This window comes from Rhinopithecus roxellana, chromosome 1 (assembly GCF_007565055.1).
Source record: "Rhinopithecus roxellana isolate Shanxi Qingling chromosome 1, ASM756505v1, whole genome shotgun sequence".
NCBI classification, from domain to species: Eukaryota; Metazoa; Chordata; class Mammalia; order Primates; family Cercopithecidae; genus Rhinopithecus; species Rhinopithecus roxellana.
Genome location: NC_044549.1, coordinates 117,620,563 through 117,647,318, shown reverse-complemented (window position 1 = coordinate 117,647,318; position 26,756 = coordinate 117,620,563). Strand labels below are relative to the sequence as shown.

Below are 26,756 nucleotides of genomic sequence, written 5' to 3'. Positions count from 1 at the left end.
AGGCACACATCTGCTCTCTCATATCTCGCCTTCACCTTCCTCTCCCTCTCTTACTGGTGTGCACCCCGCCCATTTGCAAAGATTTATATTGCTGGGCCTCCTGCTGCAAGAAAGATGCACTCACATCAGTTCAACAAACACTGTTTTTGTTTTTGTTTTGAGATGGAGTCTTGTTCTGTCGCCCAGGCTGGAGTGCAATGGTGCAATCTCGGCTCACTGCAACTTCTGCCTCCTGGGTTCAAGCAATTCTTGCGCCTGAGCCTCCCAAGTAGCTGGGATTACAGGCACCCGCCACCATGCCCACTAATTTTTGTGTTTTTCAGTAGAGATGGGGTTTCACCATGTTGGTCAGCCTGGTCTCGAACTCCTGATCTCAGGTGATCCACCCACCTCAGCCTCCCGAAGTGCTGGGATTACAGGCGTGAGCCACCGCTCCCGGTCCAACAAACACTGGTCGTAAAGGTTGTGTGTAAAGCAAATTTTTGCAAACACAGTATCCCGTTTTCACATTAAATAATACATGCACCCTCTTCGGTTTTCATCTGCATTTGGTTAGCTTCGATTCATAGTACATTAGATTTAGTATTTATCTCTCCACCACATTCAGCCTTTGATGAGCTGTGGACACACTACTGATAGGGATCCTGGTGATTTCTTTTATTAAATAATGAATCCTTTTCAGTAAATAATTCCATCCTTACTATTATGTTCTAGTGATGGATTTTCATATAAGAGCTATGTGTGGGTGTGTAATATTTATCTTTTCTCCCCATTTCACTTTTGAGTCACTACCCCTTTAAACCCATGTGTGACAAGTATGGAGCACAGATCCTCTCTCCAGTGTCGTCAGAGTGTCGTGGAGTGGCGGAGTAATAAGCAGCAATGAATGTTACTTAAGCCAGCCCTGACCAGTGGGGAATTGCAGTCATAGAAATTATAGGTTCTCACTGGAGAACAGAAAATAATTCTGAATCATTTCCAGAGGCTCTGCAGAGGCACTTCCTGTTGTTAGAGATCTGTTGTGCTGAGGTTAGATTGTAGCTGCTGGTCTCTTGCTCCCTGAGGAGGCATGCGGGGACTAGAACACACACTCTCCAGTTCTAGAGCTGGAAGAAATAATTGGATCTGACACTCTCATTTCATAGACAAAGAAACTGAAACCCAAAAGATGTGCCCAGGGTCATGCTGCTAGTTAGAGGCAGTAGTCCCAGGACACAGGGGTCTCCCTCCAGTTCACTGATTTTGGTTTTATTTCATGAAGTTTATGTTTTAGCAGTTTATCCTTTTGCAGAGGCAAGGTAGCTTTCTACAAAGCCTCTAGTCTCTGAAGCCAGACAAATCTGTGTTACAGTCCTTGCCCTACATGTTATAAGTGTATGTTCTTTCTAAGCACTGATTTCTTCATCTAAAAAATGAGGATAATGTCCACCTTGTAGGATTGTTGTCATAATTTGTGTTAATGTATATGAAATGCCTGGTGCATACTAATTAAAACGCAAAGTGTTGTCAGTACTCTAGGTGATGGGGGTGGACCAACTGCTATCTCTAATTTTAATGTAACTTGCACTTTCTATAGCACTTATTTGGCAACTAAGTCTTTCCTGTCTTTCCTGCTTTGGGCTTTATGTGGATTCAGACCCTGTAGGCCTATTTTGAGAAGTAAGTGGGTTTTTGTTTTGTTTTGTTTTGTTTTAGGACTTCTAGAAATTCAATAATCTGGTTCTTGCTATGGAAACCTTGATTGTTAGAAGGAAATCTCTAGTCTCTTTAGGCTCTGAAGACCAGGATAAATAGATTCTGTGTTCTGCCCTTACTATTTCAAGGCAACTTCAGTTGTTTCACAAGAAAGAGAACCAAGTTGGCATAGGAGGTGAGACCTACAAGCAGTAAGTAGAAATCCCTGGCCTGCCGGGGGTGGGGTAGAGTAGGGTAGCATGGTAGAAGAGACCCTACCTGGGCTCTTCGCTAACTGAGATGAACAATGCAAGGAGGTGATGGTTAACTGCAGTAGTAGCTAAGGGAACAAGGAAATAAGTGACTAGTCAGGGTCTAGTCCTCTCCTTGGGAGTGGGGCTGCCATGGTTCTGCTGAGCTGCTGGATTTGAGCAGGCTACAGTTAAATAGAGGCAGTTGCAGATAAAAGGCTGGGGGCTGCATGTGTTCATGTGCGTGTGTCCATGGTGGTTATTTTCAAGTTAAGCTAGAACAAGAGTTGTGCAAATTGTCTCCCTCTTTGATACTTTTCCTAGGAACAGGGAGTGACAACAGCTGCCTTGATGGGTCTGTAGACAGTGAGGAGCAGAGCTGTCTAAACATCCGGAACCCTGCAGCTTGGTGAAGAAAGGAGTGAAAAAAAAGTCAGAAGGAGGCTGAGCTTGGCTTCCTCTTCTTGCTGGTGTAGGGTTGAGGGTCACCAGCAGAACAGTGTGGGAAAGAGCTGGCTGGCTGGGCCTTGGTTCCTCCTTGTCCTGTGGATAAACAGATGATCTCAGCTTCTTGTCCTATTGAATGACCCCTTCCCTGCTATTACTAGAAAATGAAGAAACAAGTGGGAAAGGGGAAAAATACTGCACCAGAAGAGTAATGGAAAAAAGCAAGAAATGAAGGTATAAAAATAAAGTGAGGAAAGTTGCCCTTAGGAGCTTTGGCATTTTGTGGAGTGGTTCATACTGGAATTGGATTGAATTGAATATGATTCATGTAATGCATCTTTAAATTAATAATATGCTGCTGATATTATAAATTTTCCATCCTGAAGGAGCCATGGCAATCATCTGTGGTTGCCCTTCTGTTTTACAGAAGGGGAATTTCAGGCCCAGAGAAGCAAAGGGACCTGTGTGAGGTGAGGCTAACACAGTGAGGGAGGGCTGTGCTGAAACCACTGCTCAGCTCCACCCCTCTGGGTGCTTGCTTCCTCGACATGGTTTTGGTTCCAAGCATGCAAAGCGCATCTGGTTTTTCTTCCTCTCTGTACCTCTGCTCATTTCTGCCAACCCTTTTACCGTAAGTGAAGGAGTCCTTCCAGCTGAAAATAAAAGGGGGGCGACTGGAGTCAGGTGAAGAACTAAGGAGAGGAGAGGTCACCTTTCTCCTTAGTGTTTGAAGTTGGAGCTAAGTTCTTCTCAAACAAGATTTCAGTGACATCGTTAAACATTAACCAACAAATAGCAAAAATGGACCCTGATTCTACAGCAAAGAAATGTTCTTTTTCTTGCACAATTTTCAGTTTAGTCTCCTGACTTGACTTTCTATTTCCAGCTTCTCTCCTCTGTCTCTCGCTTCTCTCCTGCCGCATCCATCCCACTCACTGTTGTCAGAACCTTCCATCACTGTCCTGGTCACAACCACCTTTGGTGGCTCCCACTGCCTATGGCTTAAAGTCTAATCTCCCTACTTCAGCAGTCAAGGTCTGGGAGAGATGAGTTTCACTCATCCTACAGCCACCGAGGTTGTCATAAAATGCTTCTCTAAAAAAACTGCAAGCAGCGGAGCCCAAAACAAATTCTGGTGAGGATCACCTTATAGTTCAGTAAAAAAACAAAAAAGAAAAAAAAAGAAAAAAAGAAAAATGAAACAAAACAAACCCCAAAGCCAAGACTTTTGCTTTAACATTTAAAGAAAGGTGAAATAGACCACCCTGAGAGATATGATGCAGTCATGCTGCAAGTTACACCTTAAACATTCATTGACAACTGATATTGTCCTACTTTTAAACTTAGAAATTGGCCCTTGCATTCATGTTGAGATTTCAAGCTGAGATTAAGCTGGTAAATTTATTTTATTTTCTAATGACTGATCTCCTCTTGATTTTTTGGTTTGTTTTTGGTCTTATGCTAGGAAAGTCTTGATGTTCTTTGCCTAAAGAGGGGAAAATCACCTTAAAAGTCCAAATAGTAGGCCAGACACAGTGGCTCATGCCAGCACGTTGGGAGGCCAAGGCAGATGACTGCTTGAACCTAAGAGTTCAAGATCATCCTGGGCAACATGGCAAAACCCTGTCTTTACAAAAACAAAAAACAAAAACAAAAACCCACAAAAATTAGCCAGGTGTGGTGGCGCATGCCTGTAGTTCCAGCTACGCCGGAGGCCGAGGTGGGAGGATCAGTTGAGCCCCGCTAGGTCAAGGTTGCAGTAAGCCATAATTACAGCACTGTACTTGAGCCTGGGCAACAGAGTGAGGCACTGTCTCAAAAAAAAAAAAAAAAAAAAAAAAAAAAAGAGAGAGAGAGTCCAAACTCGGCCTCTAGGCTTTGTGTGGTTGGGATCCATTAGTTAATGGCTTAATGATGATATCTCTTGTAAGTGATTTCTGAAAATTGGAAACAAATAGAATGATTCAAAACTGAGAAAGAGGCAACTATTTATTTATCTGTACTTCTCACTCCCAAGCCCGGACACTGGTAAAGTCTTTCATTGTGGGGAATGAGATGCATTTTCACTTTGTACTGCTCAGCAGATGCCCCCAGGCCTTCTATCCTAACTTTCCCTAGGATAAAAAGTATCTAAAAATGAATGTAATTTATTTTCTCTTTTTCCCATGCTTTTTTTCCAACCCCCACCCCCAACAATAGCTTTAGGAGTACAAGTGGTTTTGGTTACATGGATAAATTGTGTAGTGGTGAGGTCTGGGCTTTTAGTGCACCCATCACCCAAATAGTGTGCATTGTACCCAATAGGTGATTTTTTATTCCTCACCCCTTCTTTTATTGTTGACTTAATTTTTTTTTTCGTTCTCTCACTCAACATTTCCTTAATATACTCCAGTCCATCATCCAGATTAAACTTTAGTACTCTCTAAAACTAAACAAAATGGCCTTTCAAATTACTTGCCTTCCTTTCAAAACCCCCATTCTGTTTTGCTTAATAAATATCCCTTCTGCCATCAGTTCTCCCATTACAGCTTATTAGTCTCTCTGTGCTATGCCTGTGCTCTTGCTTTGGGATAATCAAACAATCTGAGCCTTCACTGAAAGAAATGAGTTCCTGGCACATGTAGACACATCTTGAACTTCTAGAATATTAATTTAAGTCTAGAGATGTAGTGTGTATTGCTGACAGTTTAGGACAAATCTGTCTTTCACAAACCACTCACAGGAGCCTTGAGGATCTAGGCCTTTGTTTTTGTAAGCAGTAAGTTATATTATGTTGGCCATTAGGGCCTGTAATTTTGTTTCCTTGACAGTTACATGAGACAAATTCAAATCACTTCACTGATGAAGAAAACTAAACCAAAACAACAAATCTTGAACATAATCTTCCACATACCTGAGTCAATTGGGACTTCATATTGTTTTTATTTTAGCAACAATATTGTTTGTATTTTAGCAACAATACTCAAGACAGTGGTTCCTATCTTTATTAATGCTTCCTGGTCTGTTTTTCTCCCACTATAGCTTCAGTTTTTAGTATATTTGTTGAATGATTTAATGAATAACTAAATGAATAAAAAGGTAATATTTCTTTCTTAGATGTAGTGACAGTCCTAGGAAAAGTAAGACTTGGCCTGGTGCTGTGACTCACCCCTGTAATCCCAGCACTTTGGGAGGCTGAAGCGGGTGGATCACGAGGTCATGGGTTCGAGATCAGCCTGGCCAATATGGTGAAACCCCATCTCTACCAAAAACACAAAAAACTAGCTGAGCATGGTGGTGCACGCCTGTAGTCCCAGCAACTCGGGAGGCTGAGGCAGGAGAATCTCTTGAACCCGGGAGGTGGAGGTGGCAGTGAGCTGAGATTGCGCCACTGCACTTCAGCCTGGGCAATAGAGGGAGACTCTGTCACAAAAAAAAAAAAAAGAAAGAAAAAAAAAAAAGAAAAGAAAGAAAGAGAGAGAGAGAGAGAGAGAGAGAGAGAGAGAGAGAGAGAGAAAGAAAGAAAGAAAGAAAGAGAGAAAGAAAGAAAAAAGAAAGAAAAGTAAGACTTGTCCAAAGTCCCATACCAAATCTTTGAACTCCTGGGCCTAATTCTCTGCTAAGGCAATGAAGATAGACCTGCAAAGTCACTCTTATTATCCATGCACTTGTATAAGATCCATTAGGATTGATCAGCTTCTGAGAGAATTTTTAAATTGCAGATGGGCTGTATAGATGGTGAGGATCATGGTGTCTGATGGCATGGTCTTTGAATCTTGACTCTAACCTTCACTGGCTGTGAGAACTTGGGCAAGTCATTCAAATTTTATAATCCTCATCTGTAAAATGAGGATAATAATATTGACTTTATATGATTAAATGAGTAAATGTGATTGCTACTATTATAAGTATTATATTATAGCTGTCTAATTATTCTTGACTTTAAGAAGAGCACTCAATAAGTTGCTATATTGGAATCATATGTGTAAAGAGGTGATATCATAGTACTCAAATGACAAGTTTTCTCTAGATTCTTAATGTGTTGTAATGGGATCAGAATATTTATTTATAACTGTAGGTTGAAATAGACTTGGGGGCAGAAAGGAAGAACAGAGGCTATTCACTAAGACAGTATTGAAATAGGGAATTCTTGTTTCTGTTTTGATAGTTAAATTCTCTACTGGCATATTTCAGTTGTCTATATTAGGAATTTATTTCTGGCACGACAGTCTCTACTCATTCAGATATTTTCTTCCTCTGCATTGTGATGCTGGAATGGAAAGTGTGTCAAAAGTCTTTGTGACTAGGACAGAATCTAAAATGAATCCCAAACTGTCTGTGTGGTTTGTTCCTACTCAGAATCAGGATAACCAGTCAGCTCCAGGGGAAAATAAGAATAGTCAAAATGGTTGTTTGGCCTCTTTTAGAGGTAGCAATGTTGCGTGATTTAAAAAAAAAACCTCTTGGGAGTCTATTCCTTCAGCGTTTTGTAGATGAGTCATAGTCGCCACATGACTGTTTTCTGTAGTGAGAGTGACTAACAGATCTAGTTTCAAATGTCAGGGTCCACACATGGAGATTACTGACAAGGATAAACCAGACTCACGTGCACTCAGAGCAAGGCCAGATCATAGTGCTCTCTGAAATGACACAAACAGAATTAGCACAAAATACAAGAGATGTGTCCCTTACAGAAATAACCCAAGCACTTGGATGGTTTATTTATTATTGGTGGTTAATCAGTGGCATCTACCAGAACTCTAAAGGAGACCAATAAAAGATCATCACTAATGTAAGATTCAAGTGCCATGCCATCTGAGACCATGATTCTCACCATCTGTACAGCTCATCCACAATTAAACAACTTTCTCAGAAGCAGACTAATCGTAATGGATCTTATACAAGCACATGAATAATAAGAATGATTTTGCAGGTCTATCTTCATTGTCTTAGCAGAGAATTAGGCCCAGGAGTTCAAAGATTTGGTAAGGGGCTTTGGACAAGATGTCACTGACATAAGTAAGATAGAGTTTGAGTGGAGTATTATAACATGTCTAGAATAATACCCTAAGGAAGATGGCGGCTACATAGAGACTAGATAAATCCATCTTTTACCAAAATAATTTGCCAGTTTCTTCACCACTAGGGAAACAGAGAGAACAAGACCCTTTTTTTGAAGAACACAACTATTCTAGTAACCTGAAAAGTGTTCTTAGGTGGAGTTTGAAAGAATTCTCTTGTCTCTGTTGCAGCCTGAATGGCACATTTCATGAGACTGTCTGTCCAACTCCATTAATCCTGATGTTGTGCCCACAGGTTATCTTTGACCCCTCATTTGGTTTTCTCACGATCCCACTAGGAAGGAGATAGCCTGGGCCACACTTAGAAGCATCTTCTATTGTATGTGGCTATACTGGCATCTAGCTAACAAATCTGTCTCTTGGGACCTGGGGAGCATAGCTAGATTCTTCAGAGCTGGATCACTCTTGATAAAACGGATAACATTAAGTTTCTGTACCGAATTAGCCTGATCAGCCTGTGAGACAATCGTGACCCTACAAAGCCCTATCTGAGAAGCTAGCTCTGGGGTTTCTTTCCCCTCTTACTTGCTTCTCTTTTCAATATAATCTTTACTGAAATACCATCTGGTTTTGTCTTAAAACGATTACTGAGAAGTTACATATAAATGGAAAATTTTAGTTCAACTGATTTAAAAAAGTCTTTTACCAATGTGATCTTTGTCTATACTAATGAAATGCATCATGGTGATCAATCCAGGCAAAATACCCTGCCCCTGAAGTAGAAAGGGTTTGGGAGTTGTCTTTTTTCACTTTCTTGGCCACTCCCAATCTTGCTTAAGTCCATCTAATTGCTCAATTGCCTGGTCTGTGGGATTATGAATCTAATATCTTGCCACTTACAGTAAACTCTGGGTGAGCTTTGCCTCATTTTCAAATGATAGGAGCCATGGACTCTGCCCTCTTTCTTCCTGAGCACACTGTTTTCTATGGTGATCACTACCTGAGTAGTGAGCATTGATCATAAATATCTTCTAGACTAGAAAGTATGTCAAATTCTGCCCTAACCAGCCTCTTAATGTGATAGATGGACCAATACAGCATGAAGGATAACAAGTTGTGGGCATTCTAGATAAGGTCCTGGAATGAGCCTCAGAGCACATGCAATCAGTCATTTCTATTCATCCTGTAGGGTTGTTCAAGGAGTGAGGGAGCCTGAGAGTGGGAAATGCCATGTTATTTATCCTTGCGAAATAGCAGTATTAGTGTGAAGGGCAAAGCACTGGACTGGGAGTCAGGGAATCTAGTCACTGTACTGCTTTTAACTGAGCAAACCTGGGCAAGTGGCTTCACCTCTCTGGGTCTCAGTTTCTATTCTCATCAACTGAATGGATTAGCTTAGATGATTTCTATTAAATGCTTATGAATGAAGCGTGGAGGAAAAGTGGCTAGAGAGAAAGGGAACTAAGAAATAACTGATCTCAGAAACCTAAATATACAGAGACTAGATTAACTTGGCTATAAGGTGAAATTTAAGACCATAAGCCTGGATAAATTATTAGGAGCATGTAGATGAGGGAAAAATTCAACCATCTTACGAAGAGGGCTGAAACTCTGGGGTCTGAAATCCTATCTCTTATATGCTCTGTGTGCAGGCATCTTCATCTTTCCGAAGCCTCCCTCATCTAGAAAATAGAGAGACTGTGATAATTTATATGCAAGCATGAACAGCATATTATTTACAGAACCACCAGAGATTAAGATGCCTTCTGTTCAGGCTGTGACTCCATAATCTCTGGCAGTTTGAAATGAGGCAGGGAGGATGTGTGTGGCAGGCAAAGGATGTCATGCGCATGTGTTGGTGTACTGTCTGTCTGTGTTTCTGAAGAGTGCTCTCATGTAGAAGCACTCAGGATCTTATCTATCACCTGCTTGTAATGAAGGAACAATGGTATAGCTTCACAGTGAACAATGGAAAACTTGAGCTTCGTGAATATTTAATAGTCACTTTGTGTGTTACATTAGGTTATGCTCAAATGATGGCTAAAATTCCCGAATGCAGTACAGAGGCAGGAAAAAATGCTATGAACTGAGAGGAGGGACTAGGCTCTAGCTCTTATACTGCCACAAATTTGCTAGCTGACTTTGGGCAAGTCATTCAATATCTCTGGGTTTTAACTACTTCAACTATAAAACATAGGGAAAAGAGAACACTAGGGTGATTTCTGAGATTTGTTCTAATTGTAAGGTTGGACTCCATGAGCCCTGAATTAAAATGATATTCCTAAGATACTCATAAAAATCCTGTTCAAAGGATAAGCCCCTGGCTGAATAAATACATCCACCTGTCTGTATTCAAGTTTCTTCAGTCCTTCCAATATGACCTCCCACCAGCCAGGTAAGCACATCAGCCTGCATGTGTATCATTTCTGTTCACACCTTCAGCATTTGCTTATGCTGGTCCCATTTCTGGAATAGCTTTCTCTCTCATTTATCCATCTGAAAAAATATTATATGCCATTCAAGATACTGTTCAATTATAATTTCCTCTGCGGAAGTGAATTGCTTCCTGGTGGTCTCTCCTTGGAGGCTCCCTCATAATATGTTACAGCATGTGTCATGTTGCATACATAATTAATGGGGATAACATCTGTGGAACTTTCAGATTACTGGTGACTTGAGGCAGGGATTATGTCTCATATCCAGTGCCTAGCTAGGCCAATGCTTGTCATAAAACAAGTGCATATTACAATGTTTCTTCAATAAATTGCAAAGATAGTGGTTTTAGAATTATGATTTGCTGATTTTACATCCCTAAATGCCATGCTTTAGGCCAGCCCTCACATAATAGGCATACTAACCTGCTGGTAATCCTTGCCCCTGCAGAGGTTGGAGGAGGCTTTCTGTGGAAGCTTCTGAGGGCTAATTTTAAAATCACTGATCTCTGACCCCATTGTTTTATTTACTGGTGAACTTACTGGAAGTCCGGTCATGCTTCTGAACTACAACTATTACAGATCTCACATGAGCATGGCAGGATTTCATCTGTGGGAGGAGATGAAAAGTAAACTCTCTCTGTCAGTATCAATTGGAGAATTAGGGACCAGGAACAGCACATTACTTTGAGCAGTATTTTTCAGTGGGGGTGTAGTGCTATTGTCATTTTGGGCAGGACATTTTTTATTCTGCAGGATTGTTCTGTCTAGTGCAGGATATTTAACATTCTAGATCCCAGTCCACTAAAAGCCAGTAGTAACATCCCTCTCTTCCAGTGTCTGTGCCAATACAAAATACCCCTTATTGAGATGACATTGCCCCAGGTTGAGGACCATTAATTTGGAAGAAACCAGTAGGCTTCTCCTATTGTAAGTGTCATTTTCTAGATTTACAAATTTAGATCCAAGCTCTTCTTAACCTTAAAGACATTGATTTAGCTGTTAACCCTGGTTCAGAATTGGGTATCAACAACTTGAGAGTAATTTCTGACTGGGAAAGACTGAAAGGATGGTAAATCCATCTCTTTCCTTTGGACACTCTATGGTTAACAAGGAGCTTCAGTGAATGCCATCTCATTGGCCCTATTTGTAATGTGAGGGGCAAGATCTATTACCCTTATTTTAAAGGTAAGGAAGTTCAGCCTTGAAGCAGTGAATGGTGCTGGCCCAAGTGTCACAGGTAGTACATTTCAAAGCTGAGTCTGGAAACCAGATCTTCTGACTCCTAGGCCATCCCACTCCCCACAGAGTAGCTAGAAAATCACAGAGGAAGAAGTAGAGTTATGCATTCTATAATTGGCCTTGGTGTTGATGGGATATGTAGCTAGTTTAACAAGCCAGAAACTAGAGCTAAAGAAGAAACATATTTGACTACTGTCAGAGCATTCTCAGCTGGTTAGATATACCATATTAAGAGCTAAATGCCCATTTGTATATTCAATACATTGAAATCCACAGTGAAATAGATGGGTACTGTGGTGTACTGTATTTATGACTAATTTGTTAATATAGGATTAATGAGAAGAAAAGCATTTTTGCAACATGATTTTGAAAGCTTTAGTCTTAGCCTTGACCCAAGCCTACCTGCAGGAAATGACTCTCTGGGAGCTCTCCCTCTCTACCGTAAAAGCTGTCTGGATTGTCACACTGAGTCAAAAACCTAAAGGCAGAAGCTAGAAGACTACTGAACAGTGAAGAGGTGGGGCTGACTTTTATAGCATTAGAAGGTGCTGGATCGATCCTGCATCAACATCCATCTATTTCTGGTGGTGTGGCTGGCCACACATTCTGGGAAGAGGCAGCAGAGTGGTCCTCACCACATGCAACTGCCTGCACAGCACCAACATTCAATGCTGAACCATGTAAACAATTGGTCAATGACATCAATTGCAAAAGCACAAGAGCCATCTTACAGAAAGACAATGTGGATTCCCACACATAGGCCTGAAGTTCTATTCACCCTCTTGATTGCTCTTCTAGTAAAAAGTGGAGGTAAAATAGAAATTCTCCAGAGAATTGGCTGGTGTGTCCAGTAGCTATAAATGGCACACATCAGCTATCTATCTGTCAGATTTGTGGTTTTTATAGAGGCGGTATAGCATGGTAGCACAAACTTGTTACCTGTGTGAATTTGGGCAGGTAATTTAATTACTTTAGTATCCAGGTTTCTCATCTGTAAAATGGCAATGATAACATTACCAACCTTATAAGGTCACAGTAATTGTACATAAGTATTAGCTATCATTATCGTTATTGTTACCAGGTAAAGTACTAGCATGAAATTCAGAGCTTCTGATAAATAATGATGTAAAAATAAGAATCTTGGTTTATGTTCAGTTCTTTGGGCTTAAGGAGGCAAATAATGGATTATTCAAGCTCTTGGCCCTATTTCCTTGAACCATAGAATGTTATGGCTTGCAGGATGTTGTACACTATTTAATCCAAATATCTTCTTTTGGGGATGAAGATTAAAAAGGTAAGAAGAGTTAAATCCTTGCCTAAGTGCTTGCAACATGATGATGCTGAGGTTTTGAATCTTTTCCTCTGGCTTATAGTTCCACCCCTGAAATTTCTACCTGCTGACTGTCCTTGACCAGTAGTTCTTTCACCTGGCGGTACCAGGGGAAATAATCTGAAATCCAAACACATACTCTTTCCTACTCCCTGAATCTTTGATAAAAGATAAGCCTGAATCTTTGATAAACTCATTGACTAAACAAGTTTTCATGACTAATGAAATGATGCATAATGTTAAAAAATGCAAAAGAGTGCATTCTATAATTGGCTGAGAGAGAGGAGACTCAAGTCATATTCCTCTGACATTAACTCAGGTGAGTGTTCCCAGGGTCAATTTCTCTCTAAAGTGAGAGAGTTCAGTTATGTGATTGTTATAAAATATTGGCATAATAATATGTTGTATAATCTCTAACAAACAGTTAAGCCTTTCCATTTGTGAAGACCCTTTTGTCATCAGAATGTTTAAACACCTGGGTGGAATTGTTTTTTATTTACTGATTATTTTTTAAAAACATGGAAAAATTTTTAAAAAATGAAGAGGCAATGAGAACCAGCTTGATTGTTCGTTGTTCATCGGGTTGGAATATTTTGCCTTTGGCATATAAGAATCAGTTAATTCTAGGCATTTGCTTATTAACTTGCTAGAATAGAATTAGCTGTTTTTCTTTCATTTTTGTCAGTAATCACCAGTTAAAACTCTTAAAGGGAAACCTTATTATTCCTGGAAAAGGATAATATTCTGTAAATCATCAGACTGTGATGTTCTCCTGTAATTAATATATGTGCTTTCATTCTAAGCTAAGCTTCTTCTGAATTTAGGAACAATAGCAATTGCCTGCCGCTATCGTGAAGGCCAGCCAAATACTTTCTGAAGGAAATGACAAGTATCCCTTCAAGATAAAAGTGGAAAAGAACACATAACTCCATCTAAACTTTGAATTTCTGAAGTTGCCTCGTCACAGTGAAATGCAAGGCCCTTGGGCTGATGTATGCTTTATTTTCTGGGTAAAGCAGCAAGACACAATTCTCAGGAGTAGTCTGTCTTGGCCATCACTATTTATGTCTTGAGAAGGGCAAGAAGGGTGGTTATTAGGGTAAAATTTGATATACTGTGTTTGCCTCATGTTTTATTTGCTAAAGGAAAATGCCATAGGGAATATTGAATTCTAGGTAGAGAGAGTCGGCTAGATGAGTGTATGGCATGAATTAACCTGGAACAATGGTCTGAATTCAACAAATATTTATTGATCATCCACGTGTTCCAAACATCCTTGACTACAGCATTTTCATGTCAATATAGGCCATTCTTCAACTATGTTACTGATTAAATGGATGACTGTATGCTAGAAGGATTGGTTTCAAAGCTACATTGTCAGTTCTCTTTATCTCTTGGGATATACAATTAGAGAAATCCTTTATGCTACAGACAGAGAAAAACTCTTTTCAGCTCCAAGGTTATGACATTTTCCCCTTTCCAAAATCCAGGCCCTTCCAAGAGGTAAACAAGTCCAATGAAATGAATAAATCATGACATCCAGCAAAATATGTTTATTGTTAAAGCTAGCATCATCTACTAGAGGCCAGAGTTGATAACTTTGCTTATTTTTCCCTCAGTAATATAGTCCCATATGCAACAAAGGCTTGAGGACAGCATGCTTGACCAGAAACAGTGGCTAAGTGTATGTCTCAACTATTTACCTGAGAGAGCATCTTACAAGGTAGTATCTATACCTTTGTCAACTCTTAACAAAGGTAAACTAGATCTCTGAAACTGGAGATAAAATCTCATGCCCTTGGTCATACTCAGCTTGATTCTCAGGTGCTTTGTTAATGAATGAATGAATAAATAAAGTGACTTTGTTGGGTTTTCAAGATGATAACAACCTAATAAATGCAGTGAAGAATCATCTGATGGAATAGCTTCATTTCCAGGCTTATTTTCTACAATATCTGAGCACTGTGTTAATCTTTGTGTTATGAGAGAAAAATATTTAAGCATCAAAATGGTGAGCCATTATAGAAGGTATGGCTGCATCTGAAAAGCACTTTTACTTGAAGCATAAATAGCATACACAGATCAAAGTGCAGGAGTAGATCATAGATGCCAGGTTTGGGAGTAAATGTTAGCCAGATGCATAAGGTTCTCCTAATGACCCCAACAGATTTCAACTTAGAGAATGAATAAAGACTCGTTATTTAAGGTTAGAATCCCTAATACAAACTCAATAATTCAGTCAAGTTAATGACTTTCACTTTTATTTTGGTTTAATCAATGCATGAAATAGAATTATTCTTGTTCAATTGATCTATGAAAATGGATAGAAGCTCATTTCAATTTGTAAATAGTAAGAATATATTTTAAAAATTATCCCTCTCATCCACTCACACTGAGGAATACCCACAGTCCTTGTATTTTGTTATTTCTGAAGCCCTATTACCTGATGGGATCATTATTGATGATTACTTAAAAACTATTAGTTAAAAGGTAAAAGCTGTTCCAAACAACTTAGACTTCCTAGTTATTTTTTTTTTAATCCTGAGAAGAAAATGTTCAGGACCAAATAAACTAAACCACAAGGAATGCACAGTATTTCAATTAATAGAATCTAACAAACCAAAAATTTCAATAACTAATTTTTTTCCTTCACCGTTCCACTTTTCAGTGAAATAAATGACAACAGGGGCAAAAATACAGTCATATCAGGAGTAAAACCATTCAGAAATGCATTCAGCCTGAACTACCCTATTTGTACATTGTCTGTACCATATCTGTATAAAATAATAAACCATTGCAGATTCAATCATGCTCCTTACAAAGTACTTTCATATACCTACACTTTGAGTTTCACAATAGTCCTTTGAGGTAGTTATGGCAATTCTCATCAACATCTTACCGATGGAGAAATGGAGCTCTAGAGGGCCTCATAATGTCACCAAGTAGTAAGTGGCACCTATACTACTGACTCCAAGTCTTATATTCTTTCCATGTCTACCATACTATGATTGCTAAGACAAGATAAACACACACACATGTTATTACATATCTACGTAATCTATAAACTTGGATTTTGAATTGGAACTTTCAGGTTATATCTAAGTCAAAATTCAGGAAACCAGCAAACCTCACTCATGGAATATTTTACTTTATAATAACATAGAATTCATATGAAGCAAACTCAAGAGGCTACCAGCTCCTTAAGTAAGATGCGCACACTCTTTCATAGCCTAATTGTCTTAGGTATCTTTGGGCTGCTGGTGATGTATTAGGCATAAGTGGCTTTTTCTGCCTTTCTTGGCAAAAGCTTCAAAGAAGAGTAGGTCCTTACTTCTTCCCAGTTCCTAGTTCTTGGTTGCTGTGAGGGTATGTTTAGTACTGTCTAAAGCAGCATTATTCAACACAACTTTCTTAAATGATAAAAATTTTCTGATGTCTGCCCTGTCCAATATAGTAATCATTAGCCATATAGAGTTATTGAGCACTTGAAGTATGACTAGAGTGACCGGGGGACTAAATTTTTAATTTTTAAAAGTTTAATTAAAATTTAAATATAAATAGCTACATGTGGCTAGCATACCATGTTGGACAGAGTAGTTCTAGACAGTTTAAGGTTCTGGTTCACAGGGCCCAGAGCACCTCAGCAATAGCATTCTTGACAGATCACCTAGTGGAGGTACAATAGAAGTTATGTATTTAATTACAAATTATACCTTAATTGACTCTAGAGAAGATTTGAAGCAGAATGTTGGCATTATCAATAAGGAGGCATATGGGAATTTTAAAATAAGAAATAACAAATGGGGAGAATATGTTTGGTAAATATTAAGAGATGAGAGAGCAAAACAGTGCCATTTGAATTGAATTTGAATTTCTAAATGCTAAGTTTTGGAGCGGGATGGAACTATCAATTAAATACAAAAATCCAATTAATGAAGATGAGATTTTACTATGGGCTGGAAAGAGAAGAAAGAGGAAATGAACAGAACATCAGGTTCCAGTGTATGTTAGAGTGAACTAGAACTCTATGACCATCTTTAATTGAGATACCTACTTGACAGAATTGTGATAATTCAGTAAAATGATTGATGAAGAAACTTTGCATAGTGCCTCACATATGATAAGCATTTCATAGATATTAGCACTTATAATGCCTTTTATTTATAAAAATCCTTAGGTCTTATTAGGGCCTTTTCCAAGACCCTGTGAGAACATGGGCAGCTGCTTAGGGTAACCAATTTTGGGAAAATTATTTTTTGGGGAATAGGTCATAGAAGAGGAGATATAGACAACATAGAGCAAGTAAAGAAATGTCACACCACCATTCTCATTTCTGCATTGCTGCTGCAGAGAAAACTGTTACTGAGGAAGGTGGGTCATATCTCCCAGGTATGTTGGGTTAGACAACACTGGAATAGTAGGACCAGAGGGGAAAGAGCTGGAAGACAAAGGAGCTGGAAGAAAGGTAAGGGGAATGCTTGTATGTTAAGTCTTTGTATTTTTGGTATGTTCTTTAATATAGTTCACTGATGTTGACGTTTTGTCAAATATAATCAAAGAAGCAATATGGAAGAGTATTTCAGACACCAGGAAATAGTGGGAAAGGCACTGGGCCTGGAATCAGGTTAACTGGGTTCTAATTTTTCAATCATGTGACTTAGACTAATGACCGTCTTTTGGTTTCCAAGTTTTCTTTCATGTAAAACAATGGTGCTAAATGTTATTCAAAGCTATTCTAGTCCTAAAATTCAATAGTATAATTCTTAATATGAAAGTACATGTAGACTCTAGTTCTCCAGACTTCCTGAAACTCTGCTACTCTTCTAGAAAAGCCTGCTGGTTTAGTTCTCTAACTTGTTTCCATAGTATTGGAGCTGAAGTTGTGTGAACAGTGGTATCTCAAGCGACATGCAAAAGCAGTTGGGAGGGTAGGAGTGCATGACAGTGAGTGGGTGAACCGATTAAAGAGAAAAGGGTTGGAAGAGAGTTGAGTGTGTGAAAGAGAAGAGCAGGCCTCCCTCCTTTGTCATTCTCCTGGTATAATCCCCAATAATAGCTATTCAGAGCCAAATACCAAAATGAAGTCATGAAAATGGCTTGGGCTTTGAGTTAAATAGATCTGAGTTTGAATCCAATCTCTGGAATCAAGTTTCCATTTCCTTCTCTGTGTGATACTTATGGTTGGCAGCTATTGTGAAGTTTAAATGAAATATTATTACCTAGCCGACAGAGGTGTTCAGTACAAACCAGGCCTCCCAAAGTTCCCTCAATCCTTTCCCCATCTCATCTGTAATATAAAAGACTAGCTAAAGAAACAAACATACAGGACTGCTTAGCGATCTTTATCTAAAGCATGTAAATAGCATGCGGTGGGGAAAGAAGGGTTCTAAGAAGAGGAAAAAGCTATAACCATGAAGTCCCTCCTTTGTGTAGCCTAACAGTTCTCTGATTCTTGAAAGCCACAAAAATGTTTATTATCAAAACAGCATCCCTAACTGCCTTTCAACACTATATCGACAGGAAGACTCACTGCTCAGGTACAGGAAGTAGAACGAGGAAGCTCCCCAAGTTAGCAAAGCTGGATCCTGAAGTGACACCCGCTTCCTGCACTTCCACCCAGGAAAGCCGAGAACCTTTACCCAGGCGGGGTCCCGGGGAAGCAGAAAACCGGGAAAGGCAAAGCCCCTTCTTTATCTGTTTCTCTAGGTCGCTTGCTTAGAACCCTTTACATGGTTCTAACGCAGTTTCTGCTTGCAGGGAATGCGGGTCGCGGCGGTATTAGCACCCAGCCTCCGAGAACTTTCAGCACAGCGGACAGCGCCGTTTTTCTGCGCTCAGTCGGGGGGAGGAGAGCTACCTTACCCCTGCGCTCTCCTAGACCCTGTACCTAGGGGGAGAGGCAGGTTGTCATCCTGCGGCCCTTGGGCAACTCGAGGCAGTGACGTCCCCCGACACTCAGGCGGGGATCCCTTCGCCAGAGCCAGTTCCTTTGAGTCTCTCCTCTTAAAACCTCAAGGAAACGAGCTTCACACAGGTGGGGGGGATGAGGAGTGCCAGGAACAGACGCGAGCTCCGCTGCTGCCTTCCTGCATCTCTTCCCTGCCTTTGCTTTGCTCACTCTTCAATTGCAATATAAAATACTCATTTGGGGAGCGGGCGGGGTGACACAGGAGAGAGAAGGAGGGTGGGGGCTCCTCCCCGGTGGCCACGGAGCCCTAGCCTGACCCTCTTGGATTAGAGGGGAACTGATGTGCTTCGGAGTGGGGCAAGAGAGGAGACTGAGGGGTGAAGCAGTGCAGGAGAGCTCCCCTTGCTGGGGCTGTCGGCTCTGGGCAGGGAGCTTCCCTGGACACCGCTCCCGTCACGTTCTCTTTGCCGCCCCCGGGCGAGTCACCACTCTCCGGAGACAGACGCCCCTCGGGGCGCCACCGGCCTGGTCTGGGAGCTGGGCTCGGCGGGAGTCCCTTTGAGGAGTTTGCTCCCAGGCAAAAGGGCAGACGTTGTTCCCGACCTCCCTTCGGTCTGCGGCCGGAAAAGCGTCCCCGTTTCATGGGCTAGGTCAGAGGTAGAGAACGGAGCTGCCCGTGCGGGGTGCGCACCAAGGCGGGGGACAGAACGGGCCCGGCGTCTGCCGAGTCCCAGGCTGCCCGGACGCCGCTAGCGGCTCCCGTTCTGCCTCCTGCTCTGGCGGCGCCGCAGCCGCGCTGGCCCCCGCCCCCGCCCGGCAGCTCCCGCGAGTCAGAGCCCAGTGCCCCCAGATCGCTGGCGGTCCCGGCCTCACTCCGGGCCAGAGCCAGAAAGAGCCTGACCCAGCTCCTCCATTCGTTCAGGGAACCCCTTCTCGGAGGGCGCCCTCGGCCTCCGCGCCATATTCTTGGTCCCCCGCTGCCGGTGACTCCGGCTCCCTGGGTCATTCCGGGAGAGGCGGCCATCCCAGTTGCAGGGGTCCCGCTGGGGCGCGGGGGTCGCGGAGGGGGACAAACTGTAGCAAAGGGGGCTGTTCACTCACCAGGGTGGGGGCTGGAGGCGACGGGCTGGCTGCCGAGGTTGGTAACTGGCCGAACGCACTTCCAGCGCGGAACTGTCTCTCTAGCTGGGATGGGAAGTGGTGGTGGCGGCAAAGGAAGGCAGGAGGCAGCCGCGGCTGCTGAACAGCTCCTCAATTATTCAGATTGCGCCCCCACCCCTGAACCCCTCCCCGCGCCTGCTCGTCCTCCCTCCAGCTCGCCTGTCTCCGCCTCCTTGGAGTCACGTGGGCTGCCCAACCTCTTACATATTGAGCCCAAGCCTGGCACCAGACCACCTCCCACCTGGCCCACCGTCCCCCACGCCCCCCGTCTGCCGGTCACAACTCCTCCCTGGCCTTCTGAGCCTCCAGGTGTGACCTCCAGTGTCTTATCTCAGGCTGCGGGGAGGCTGAGGGGGCCAGTTCTTTGCCCTGGGAAAGCAGGGACCAGCAGGACTCTGCAGTGTCTGTGTGTTGGGAAGGCATCTGCCACAGCTCTGCCCCTGCTAGCCTGGGCTTTCCAGACCTCCTTCCTGCCCTCTGGAAGCTTCCCTCATCCTAGTAGAGTCTGTGTTTTGGGAAGGCATCTGCCACAGCTCTGCCCCTGCTAGCCTGGGCTGTCCAGACCTCCTTCCTGCCCTCTGGAAGCTTCCCTCATCCTCTGCGAAGGCTTCCTTGCTCTTAAACTTCCACACCCCTGAGCCCTACTGGAAAGAAAAAATGAGAGAGATTGATTTCTCCTCTCCTCCTAAAGAAGACAAGATCCACCTCCTTCTCCAAAGCTCAAATTTATCTTTGGGTCCACAACGTCTTATGGGTGCATAGATCATAGACTTGAGATTTGAAGACACATTAGGATTCCAATCTGTATGACCTTGGAGCATTTAACTTTTTAGCTTTTCTTCTTTCATCTGTGAAATAACCACCTTGCAGGATTGTCATGAGATTGAGAAATCATGTTTTTAGAATTGCCTAGCCTAGTGTTGGACACATATTTGGAGCTCAATAAAGGAGAGTTCTTTTCCCCCCACTTCCGTTAAAATAAATTTCACAAAGCAAGAAGGAAGTGATGTGTGCTAATGCAGTGAAAGCATCTTTTTAAACATGGAAGGAGGCATCTGTGAGATCAGGTTAAACAGGTACCAGTCTAAGTGGAGACAAGAGAGAGAGAAGGCTTATATTTTGTATTGGTTCCTTTAAGATTAGTGTCCCAGAGCCAAGTTATGTCCCAAAAGGATTTGGACTAGATGAGACCAACCCAGGCATGCTTGGCCACATCACTGCATGAATTATTTAATAAGCATTGAGTAGACTGATTTGGATGAAAGTTATCTACATAAATTCTTGCACTTTGGTCCAAGCCCTCAAAACACATGGGAGGCAAAAAAACGTAACTCTCCTACCCTTGGAAATAAATTCACTGAGCTTGTGTTTGGGGAGAATACTGGCTGATTGACACTCCTTCTCTAGGGTGGAGCAATTCCAATCTAGCTCTACCTTGTGGGTCTGCCCTGGGTTCTTCCCAGAAAGTTGCTTGATCAGTGCCAGGACAGTCTTGGTTAAGTCCACCTACCTCAAGTTAATTACTGCCTTCAATGAGCATCTAAGCCTGATAATATCCCCATATTTTAAGCTTTGAATAGTTCTGCAGGATATATTAGACCTCCTGGGATCACCAAGAAGCTGTGAGACATGGTAGGAAAAGTGTAAAGTTAAAAAATCAGAAATTTGGAAACTTAGTGCAGGCTCTGCCAGCTGCTTATCATATGATCTTTCACAAATCACTTAAATTCTCAGACTCTCATCTTCAGAATGGGAAAGGAATGTCTACTTGCCTTCTGTATAAGATGGTTGTGATGTTTAGATGGGATAGTGCATAAGAAGTCACTGTAAAAGGTAAGGAGTATTAATATTACAGACTGAAGAAAACCCTGAGTCTATTCTAGTCCAAATGAATTATGAGGGTGATGAGATTGGAAGATGCGATTTGTCACAGAATACACAGCTCCTAAAATGCTGGTGTGTTTCTTTTCTTTTCTTTTTCTTTTTTTTTTTTTGAGGCAGAGTCTCACTCTGTCGCCCAGGCTGGAGTGCAGTGGCGAGATCTTGGCTCACTGCAAGCTCTGCCTCCCAGGTTCACGCAGTTCTCCTGCCTAAGCCTCCTGAGTAGCTGGGACTACAGGCGCCCGCCACCTCGCCCAGCTAATTTTTTTCTTTTTCATTTTTAGTAGATACGGGGTTTTACTGTGTTCGCCAGGATGGTCTCCATCTCCTGACCTCATGATCCGCCCGCCTTGGCCTCCCAAAGTGGTTGGTGTGTTTCTTTAAGTCTGCATGTATGCCTGTAGCTCAGGGGATGTGATTATTGAACTGTGTTCTTTGTTTCACCTTTTTCTGTGATAAACTTCTGATTTAAATCTCCGTTTTTTCCTGGTCTTTTATTTTTAGAACACTAGCCACAATCACAATAGTTATGAGTATTTACTATCTGAGAGAAGTTTGTGCCTATATTTCAAGACAGCAGGGTTTAGACTTTTCTGCCTTTACTAGGTAAAATTGACTTGGGTTGGTCATTCAAAAGGGCTTGATTTCAAAGAAAAAACATTTGGAGTCTAGGAACAAACTCTAGACATTCATCAGCAGCTTGAATGATGATATGTGTTTCTAACCCACTGCCAATAAGCTCAATGAAATCCTCACACAAACCAGGAACCCCTGGAACCCCCCAACCTTAAGCAGATTCCAGTCCTATCTCCCAGTGTACTTCCCTTTAATATTCTTTGGAAATTGCCAATCTGGACCTCTTTGTATTTAGGGAGACTAAAAGACCAGAAAGTGTCAACCATGCTCCTATCTATACCACTGAAAAAATTGTCTGGGCTAGGTAAAATGCTGCTTCTGACTCCTACCTACCTCTCCACAGACATCAAGAAACATGAGAAAGGGAAAAATAAGCATGGAATCATTTAATTTGGCCATGATGCCTTTATGAGCAGTTACCTAGACAAGCATAAATTTCAGAAAATTTTGGACAGTTTCACCAGAAATTGCTCAAGGAGTCTGAATATATATTTTTTCAAAGCAGTTTTAAGTGTACAAGTCAACTCTACCCATAAAGAGCAGAAAAGGAAGCTTAGAGAACAGATCTTGCATAGGTTGCAGTAGAAAGTTATACCCTAGCAATGATTTCTTGTAAAGGTTCATCTTGGGTCCTCCCTTACTTATAAGCTCTTGTCTTTCGCATGATGATTGTTGACTTTATCATAAGTCACTGCAAACACTTTCCATCTGTAAGTAGAGCATTAATGAACAAAGAAATAGAAATGCAGCAGACAAAAATTTGTATTTAGAGCCATGCACGGCCGCAACAATTGGTGAAAATCTCAGTTCCAGAGTTCAACAATGATCTTACAAAGTGACTACCAACTAGATCTTTAAAGTACACATCCTCGTTTTCTTGTTCATACAATTGGAATGTGGAAGTGTTGATTCATGTACTCAACATATTCTAGACACTTAGGATACAGCCATGAACAATGCAGAAATGGTTCTGCTCTCCTTGAGCTTACAGTCTAGAGCAGGTGATCAGATCACAAACAAGTAAACAAAGCAGTGGAGTTAAGTATCATGGTGAAAATACAACAGAACAATATAATGAAGAATAAAGGGGCACCACTTAAGTGATAGAGAACTAACATAAGCAAATGTGGAGCTCAGAGACAAAAGCAATTACTCTCCAGGGAAACAGCAGAGCACTCTTATCTAGGGCCTTTTGCCAAAACAGGGTCATGAAAAGGGTAATGACTACAATCCCTCATGACTGATCTGCTTGAATGGTGGTTAGGCCATGAGGGAATTGGCCAGATGCCTTAAAAACAATTCTCCATTTTTGTCTCATGATTCATGAAAATGAGTACCTGATGCTTCAAGCTCATCAGTACCCCTGACTCTTGCCTCTGAGGAGATTCAGAAGCTGAGAAACCAAAGACACTGTGATAGCCTGACTAGAGGCTGGTCTGGAACTTTTCAAACAGAGCAGTACCTTTGAGCAGCAGGAAGACAGAAAATAAGGCACACAACCAGAACCTAGCGTTACCATAGGCACACCATAAAGATCTATTAAACAAACAACCTGCTGCTACGATCCTACCAATTGGACTGGAAATTTATAAGCAAATTATCTATGAGTAGATTATCCTCTAGTTATTTAAATTTCAAAAGGAAGAAGGAGTATGCAGACCTAAGAATGATCATTTTATTCCTAAATTTACACTTTCCCCACCCCTACCCCATGCAGAGTAAATAAAGTTGCCTAATCAGTGAAACTATGGAGGCAAGACAGAGGTCAGGATTGTCAAACCAATGGAGTTCCTTTACACGGAAGGAATCACTAAAGAAAACAGTTCTTCCCATTTATTATGTGTTTCCTTCCTTTAATTACATTCACTTTTCTAAATTAATTTATTTTAAAGAGGTTTTCATCACTACCTTAAATAGAAAACTGGTATCAGCTGCCATGAATACAAGGCAACCATTTAAACAAACACAATGAGAATAAAACAATGCTATTATAGTCAAGATAAATACCTTTGCCTGCCCAGGAACCTAAGGCTTGCTTTCTCCTTGTTAAAAGGGATATTAGCAGCTGTTAGCGAGGTGTTAAAGATATTGACATCAAACTGTCTTTCTCCATAAAGTAACCAAAAAGTTGAATGATAACTGAAAAAGGAGTAACCTTCCCACTATGTGATTACAGGCCATTTAATGTTGAGTCCTAGTACCATCTAAATGATTATTTCTCTAACTCTAATGTGCATAGAAATTATCTAGGGGATCTTGTTAAAAATGCATAATTAGATTCAGTAGGACCGGGGTGGGACTCAAGAGCTTGCATTTCCAGCACAATCCCAGTGATGCTGATGTTGCTGATTATTGGACTACTCTTTGAGTAGCAAGGATCTTTGAGTGGCAAGTGCCTTTGATGATATATTTTCCATCTTTTGGGAGGTACTAGCTCTTATTTTAAAGATGAGAAAAGTTAGGACTCAGAGGGTTTGACTAACCTCAGTAGTTTTCTTGTTCTAACAATTGGAATGTGGGAGTGTTGATTCATTTATTCAACATATTTTAGATACTTGGGATACAGCCATGAACAATACATAAACGGTTCTGTATTAGAACCATTTAGTCGGTAGATGAGCCAGAGCTAAAACTCACATTTCACAGATCTGTCTTCCAGTCTGGGTGCTGCTTCCTAAAAGATCTGTAAAATATCTTGCTTACTAAGGCCAAAACCCCACCCCTTTTCAAGGGGCCACAACATGAAAATCAAGGCTTAGACTGCTATATTCTTTAGATTATTCTGTGTTAATACAAAATGAAAGCCAACGATTGGACTGTTATATTCAATCTGTTATTCTGTGGTAATGTACATGCTCAAACTTTCAGTAGTTTGAAATAACAAAAGTGTATTTACTGTTCACGTTATGTACCCACTGTCGGTCCTGCTCCATGTAGTCAATCAGTACTATTTTATGATGTCCTGTCTCAACATAACACTTCAGAGTTCACCTTGGGTGGCAAGACCAGGGCTGAAGGACCTTGTACCAGCAACTAAATGCTCTGTGCTGGAAGTGATGCAACATCACCATGGCCCACAACTCATAGTCCAGGATGGCTCACATGACCCCACTGCAATCACAAGGTGAGTAGGGAGGAATAATACTTTCTTCTACATGGAATGAGAGTAGAATCAGATAAAGCAAATGGTAAAAGTCTCTACCATATAGTTTTTTGTTTTTTTTCCATCACTAACAATCCTTGATTCTGTCATCTCAATTACTCTTCTCTTAATCTTTCCTAACTAAGTTCCCCAGAACAACGGGCCACCATTAGTCCATTCTTACCCGAGTTCTCATCATACATAGGGAAAAGGCAGGCAAATAGCAGAGGGAATGCAGAATGTCACTTTGGTGACAGCAGGGGCATCAAAAGAGGTAGGTCAGTAAGGGAAAGTGATCAGGGTGATTGCAAGGGAGAGGGAGCAGAGAAAAGGGGAAGAAAAGAAAACTTCACTTCTTGAGGGCCTACTAAGTGTTAGACCCTGTATTAAGACATTTAAATAATTTTGTACTCATAATATTCTTGTCAGATTGCTATTATCCTGCTTTACACGCAAGGAAACAGAGACTCAGAGGGCTTATATAATTTGTTAAGGTCAAAATAGAGAATAAATCATGATCAACGCCAGACTACAAATTTAGAGTCTCTCCCAGGAAGTCTAAGAAAGGGAGCCAGGCAGCACTGGCTCTGGAGAATGTTCACACTGACATTGGAATTCCTGAGATTTGGCTTTGCTGTATTAGGTATGTACAGACAAACATCTGAAACATCCAAATCCGATAGTGGCTACTACATGAGATGCCACAGTCTTCCACTGAGGAGAGATGTGTACATGAGTTCCCATCATGCTACAAGTTGATTCCACTCCCCATTCTTTTACACCACATGAAAACATCTCTTATGTCAGTATATCTGACATAAGAGCAATGGTTGCAGTAAATAATCTAAGGACATGATAAAGCATGCATTCTATAATAAACATTAGGAAAAACTTCGCAATACATTTAGAGACCTATCTTAATACAGTATAGAAGGGGATTGATGCTTGGAAGTTTACCCTGTCTGGGCTGTAGGAGGATATGATAGTCACAGCTAGCATGGGTGCTGGGGAGTCGTTCTCTGGAACCTGAGAGTGGTGGGGTCTAGAATTGTCCCATATACTGCTGAGATCATGGTGGGAAGGAGCAGGGACTCAAACTGACCTAGGTTTGTATCCAAACTCAACTATGAATTAATGATGTGTTATTTGGCAAACCATTCAAGTTTTCTGAGGCTCAGTGTACCAACCTCTGAGAGGACATAATAATGCCTGACTGTAGAATTGTGAAGTTTGGAAATAATATTCATAAAATGCCTGGTAGTTATCATTGTTCAATATTAATCACCATTCTTTGTGTTGTTAACAATAAGAAGATGGATATGAAGGGGACTAAAGAGGCTCAGCCACTACCTACTTGAGTGAGCTCAGCCATGGCAGCTCCCCATGCTGAGTCCCATTTATTCTTCACAAAAATGAGGGAATAGGAACAAGTTTCTTCAAACAGTTCTTCCATTGACTCAACACAACAATCCAAGAGTTGTGTGGTTTTCCTGGGGCAGGATAGGGAGCAGTTCTGGTGAGTGGCCACACTGAGTGCAGCAATGAGGAGAGTGCCAGCTCATGCTGAATAAAGGAGACCCTGGGCCCCCTGGCAGAGTTCCCGAGCCTCAGGTGTAGCAAACTTCATTTTCTGGCCATTGCCACCAGCCAAT

At 41.5% G+C, this 26,756-nt stretch overlaps 1 protein-coding gene across 1 annotated transcript in view; it reads right to left on the bottom strand.

Annotated features, from left to right (window-relative positions):
• SLC7A14 (solute carrier family 7 member 14) overlaps window positions 1–19,544 on the bottom strand; it is a 117,823-nt gene extending 98,279 nt beyond the window's left edge. Inside the window, exon 1 of the mRNA XM_010371594.2 lies at window positions 19,386–19,544. The gene's annotated coding sequence lies outside the window, so the exon portion shown is untranslated. The remainder of the gene's footprint in view (window positions 1–19,385) is intronic.
• Between the last annotated feature and the right edge of the window lie 7,212 nt (window positions 19,545–26,756).